We start from the raw sequence: 5,439 nt of genomic DNA on the forward strand, positions 1-5,439 counted from the left end.
CAAAAAGAGATCTACAAGGACTGAGTCTGTAAGTGAGCTCCAATCGTGTGAAAAACCTATGAGAAGAAAAATGGAGGGAAAGGGCTGAGGAAAACAATAATCCTACAGATCAAAAGTGTGCTGAGTGTTAAGTCAGACCACATGCTCTTGGATTAACAGTGGCATTGCTTGACAGTCTATGAAAAACTGCCACTGTGCAAGAGATCAAAACACATTTTTACTTCATTGAGTGGCTTATTATGGATGAACAGATTTTTGAATTATACAAAGTTTCTTTATTTAATGAGAAAAATTAAGCTGTAAATGTAATCTCTGTATTGGGGCAAACCAAGTTAAAATCAACTGAAATTTAATACAATCATACATATGGGAAATAGGTGAGGGAAATAAATATAATTCAAACAGTGTCCTCACTGCCCGATCTCAATCAAACTCACCCGAGACAGTTAATGTTCCCGTCAAACCCCACAGAGATTTAAGATGCAGTCAGACAGGGATTATCTTTGGGCTGCTAGTGCCTGGCGAATGGGGGGTACCGTGTAGGGATGCTACATATAGCAGTATTAAAAAGTACTAGAATACCTTGAAAATAGACCTTTTTTAACAAAGTGCCTAAAAAGTCCTTGAAATTCAAATGAGCCACATAACACTTTCTTATATTTTGACCAAAGTTTTGTCATCGTAATTAAATTGCTCGGAATCAGAAAAAAAAAAAAAAAAAAAAAAAAAAAAAATCGCTCAGCCTTTACTTTTTGTAAATTCTGACTCGTCACCGGCTACTTCTCCTTTCTTCCTCGCCTTGATCAGCCTTGTTACCGAAAACTAAGTATGCCAGGGAAGTGTAAATTTAATCCAGCATGTCTGGAAATTGACCTTTACAGCGATTGGCTTTTGACTGCTCTGTATTATACAGACTGCTGACTCCTCTTAACTAGTTGGTAGGGCCCGCAAGCGATCAACAACTGCTAGGCTAAAAACAAGGCTTAACTAGTCTGTTGCAGGCCACATTTTGGCCTTTGTCGTGGCTCAAAACCTGACATCCATAGAAACGTTTCGTCTCAACATGAACTGGGGCATCTGCAGATGAATTCCATACCTGATATGTTATGATCCACTAAAGTTAGACATGGATATGATATGAGATGAATAAATCCACATTTTCGTTAGCTTTGCCACCATCTTGACTGGAAAGGAGCCTGCTGTATGTTGCCGCTGTGCATCTGCGCAGCTGCCACATTGGAGAGGTCAAGATCCACTAGTAAACAAATACAATGTGCGTCCTCGATCGGTTTTCGCAATCAGCGACTAGAAAGCATTGATCCCGATTGCATATTTTTACTGAATATCGGCCGATAACGATCGGTGTCCGATCGATCTGGGCATCCCTAGTACTGTGATATCATGCTACAAGCTAATAGAGCAAATTGAATTGCTATTTATTGCTTGTTAGTGTCAAAGTGAAAGTGTATTTTCGAGTTGTTTTTTGATGCATCAACAGTGTAAGTCACATTTTCAGCAGTTGCTTCTTGCACAGCATCTCCTACAGTTTTGCAACCGCAAGTTGGACCACTGTGGGACTCTTCAACAAATGTGTGTGTGTCACTATTGTAAAGCCAGACAGATTAGTTGTCATCTGTTTGGCAGTTTTACCAGGTGTGTGAAAGGGATGTAAAATGGCTGCTTTAATATCATCTAATCTCTTGAGCTGCTCCATGATCATCATCAGGAGTAGCATTTGAAGTAGGGATCTGTCCAGAGCTTTCTGTCACAGACTACCTCTGACAGCAATTCAACACACTGAATCGTCCGAACGGCTGCTGGTAAGGATGAGCTAGAGCCAACAGTGTGGGACACACCACAAAAACTGCGAATGATGGTCTTCTATACATGTCCTGTCAGCACCTGACAACCAACAGCCAGCATCCTTTGGGTTGCAGACAGGCAAGACATTCCTGCACAAGGACCGCAGACTGCATGCAGATTTATAAGGGTATAAATTCCAAATTTTTAGGGGCCAGGCTATGCAAAGCTTTCGATCAGTGATGCCTAATATATTCATCCAATTGTACAACTCTATTCTCAGGTTTGTGTTACTGTGTTAAATTTCACAGTTGTTTCTATTTTCATTTGAAGTGTTTCATCTCACTTCCAGTGATGTGGACCGCTGGTTTGTCCTGGTCTTGTTGGAGGCAAACCACTAGACCGGCAGTATAAAGATCTGTTTCTCTATCGCGCTGCTCTGGGGCTCCCACGCCAAACAATACTGGGCTGCTGAGAGGACTTTTACCATGTCAGGATATTTCTCATCTCCACTCTGAATCAACACTGGCAGGCCTTCCATCACAGGCTGCTGTTTTACAGCTCACCTGCGAAAGGTCTGGAGGCACTGGCTCAAAGGCCCGTGGAATATTGGCACCTCACTTCTTAAACTGCTTCCAACTCTTCAGTTTGGACAAGACCTCGAGCTCTCTCACAGAGAGGAAGAAAGTTCAAAGGTGAAATGGGCGAGTTCAATTCCTTGATTCCAGGAATCCAGATGATCACAGATGTGTAACATGGACTAAGCAAGTTAAACTTGCCCCTCAATCATACTCACGACGCCAGACACAGTAACATGTTTTGTTTTTTTAAACAATTAAGAAACTCATCCAGTAGCTTACCCAAGTCAAAATTTCTACCCTTGTCCTAAGACAAGTATGACGCAAAAGCAAAGCATAAATACAGACAGTATGTCTATGCTACTTGGTCCTGGGACAGGCCTTACTGAACAAGTAACCACAATAAAAAGCATATGGACACAGATCTTAAAACAATCTGGCTAATCTCTTAGGGAGCCTTAAGGAGCCACTCAAACTAAGTGGTAGAGCTGCAGTGATTAGTCGATTAATTGATAGACGGAAAAATCAGCAACTATTTTGAAAATCGTTTGTCGTTTTTCAAGCAAAAATGCCAAATATTCTGTTTCCAGCTTCCCATTGTGAGGATTTGCCACATTTCTCTGTTTTATATCACTGTAAATTGAATATCTTAGGGACTGCCATAGAAATGGCATGTAAAAACAAATCATGTAAAGCTAAAAACTACAGTTCAAGGTAGAAAATGATCATGTGTTATTTTTCTAAAAATGCATTAATCCACACTTAATCAATTGACAAATCAAATTATTATTTCAGCTCTAGTTTTAACTGTAAAGCTTTTGAAAGACACTAGACGGTGAACATTGAAATTCAATGAATAGTCTTCTTACCGTATACACAAATTGCAAAATGTGAGGACTTTTTGACTCATCAGTTGGGCATCTCTCTGACTGCTGTGTATACACGAGTTGAGGTTATCAAAAATTATGCTAAATCATGTTAAAGTGACTCTTATTTTCCCCCCTATAAAATGATGAATAGACCAATGATTCATCATAAAGATATAGAATTCATCACAGAGATAGTATCATTTGTAACATGAGGGTTAAATTAATATAAAAAGTCTGGATATCACCTCTTAATTATGTGTGTGAGTGGGAAGAGTTTCTTCATATGGATTGTAGGAACAACAACAAAACACTGCATGTAGATACCATTCCTCTCCACTCAAAAGGTCACATTCTCATCAAAGCCACACAAACTAATTATCTCCTAAGCCTCACTGTGGCAGCATAGAAGACACATGTGCCAGCCAGCCCACTGTCTGTTAATATAGAAACAGAAAAGTGAAGAGATAATGAATAAAGCTGTCTTGAGCTGTCTGTACGACTGGTATTTGTGCTACACAAATAAACTTGAAATCGATCAGGACATTTTGAAATTGATCTGCGATAGCTATATAAAGCCCAATCCCTTGCTGATCCTTTGTTTACTGAAACCTTTTGTGGTCCGGGTATGCCAGCCATACAGCGTCACACATAAATAAATAGCAGCCAGCAGTCTAAATTAATGATATCCACGCTGACAGCATGCAGCCACAAGCAATGTTCAGCCACTCCAAGACTGAAAATAATCTCCACAAATTGAGCTAAATTAACAACAAATATAATACACAAGTATTCACAAAAGCATTAATTCCATTTGCTATTACACACTTAAACCATCCCAACTGTTTTTGGAAGTTGAATTTGCATCATCTGTGTGTGATTAAGGTGTGACAAGTGATTTTAGACACCTGTGTCTGGAAGGCCTGATTGCTGGTAAGTCCATGATCTGGACAAATATACTCCATGAAGACAAGCAATTTACTCCCCGATTGATTGGACTAGCCACAATAACTTTCTCAAACAGTTTTGATGCTACTCTACTAATTTTTTTTTTCTCTCTTTGCTGGCTATCTTTGACCTCTACATGCACTCATGCAGTTGTGTAATGCAGCACATAATAAATACAATCAAACAAGGGTATAGTCTTTATATGCGAAGGAGCTATTTGTTTTGTATAAAAAGGTACTTCAATTACACATCCACATTCACTGAAGTTCTGACAACTGTTTTTAAATGGGTGTATGATGAAATTCAGTTTTGCAGGCTATTGGTGAGTTCATTAAGCTGGCTAGTTTGGCTTGTGTGCAGTATATCGTTGTTACTGGAGACCCAACCATAAAGACAGGTGATTAAGAGGAATGAGGCAATGTTAGCAGAAAGGAGGTGTGTTGGTCAAATGGTTTATAGCTTCAACAGTGGCATTCATTATCGTATTAAAATGACTGCCTACACTCAATGAAAAGTCACTCATTATTTTTAGCAACCACCCCCAACGAAAGAAGTCTAAAGCCAATTAAGGGCCAAAGAAACAATCTTACAATCACATATATGTCATGTGTAACTGTCATGGGTCTACAGTATAACAGGGTATAGGTTTTCATTGATTTTAGGCTAGGTTCTTATCTTTCACTAGCACATGACATTCGCTAGCGATAGATGTCCAATTGCTGACCATGAATCATGGCTACAAGCCCAAGGCAGCCAGGGAGGTGCTTCATCGGGGAAGACATCGCCGGACGTTGGCTAGCTGGCTAACGTTAGCAAAGCTTCATTGTTAGCCAGCTCCGTAATGACTAGCTTAATAACAACGACCATGTGTCTTCCGCTGGTGATCTTGCTTTCGGTTTCAGATATTGTCGGAGCGAAATGGCGTTTCAATACCAATCCCGACCAGTTTTCCAAACACGCATCAGCGAGCTAACGTTAGCTTTAGCACCGCTAGGTAGCAACTGACACATGGGTGATGATGACAGCGTTGGAGGCAAACCGCAAAGATATAAGATATAACTCACTCACCCAGAACCACCTGGATACTCTGAAGATCACCTTCGAGTCATAGTGAGACGAGAGTAGCTGTTATCTGAAGGAAAACGTCGTTGAAGAGAAAAATGGACTAAGTAATAAAAAAAATGTTGTCGCAACAGACAGGCAGAGTGGATTGTTGCTGTGTTGACAGCTCAATGGGACAGACTGAG

At 40.1% G+C, this 5,439-nt stretch overlaps 1 protein-coding gene across 2 annotated transcripts in view; it reads right to left on the bottom strand.

Annotated features, from left to right (window-relative positions):
* The window catches only part of atp13a3 (ATPase 13A3), a 45,277-nt gene extending 39,838 nt beyond the window's left edge, over window positions 1–5,439 (bottom strand). Inside the window, exon 1 of one of the 2 annotated variants that reach the window (XM_044201101.1) lies at window positions 5,261–5,439. The gene's annotated coding sequence lies outside the window, so the exon portion shown is untranslated. The remainder of the gene's footprint in view (window positions 1–5,260) is intronic. The other variant, XM_044201100.1, reaches the window with a different exon arrangement.

This window comes from Siniperca chuatsi, linkage group LG6, assembly GCF_020085105.1.
Source record: "Siniperca chuatsi isolate FFG_IHB_CAS linkage group LG6, ASM2008510v1, whole genome shotgun sequence".
In the NCBI taxonomy this organism is placed as follows: domain Eukaryota; kingdom Metazoa; phylum Chordata; class Actinopteri; order Centrarchiformes; family Sinipercidae; genus Siniperca; species Siniperca chuatsi.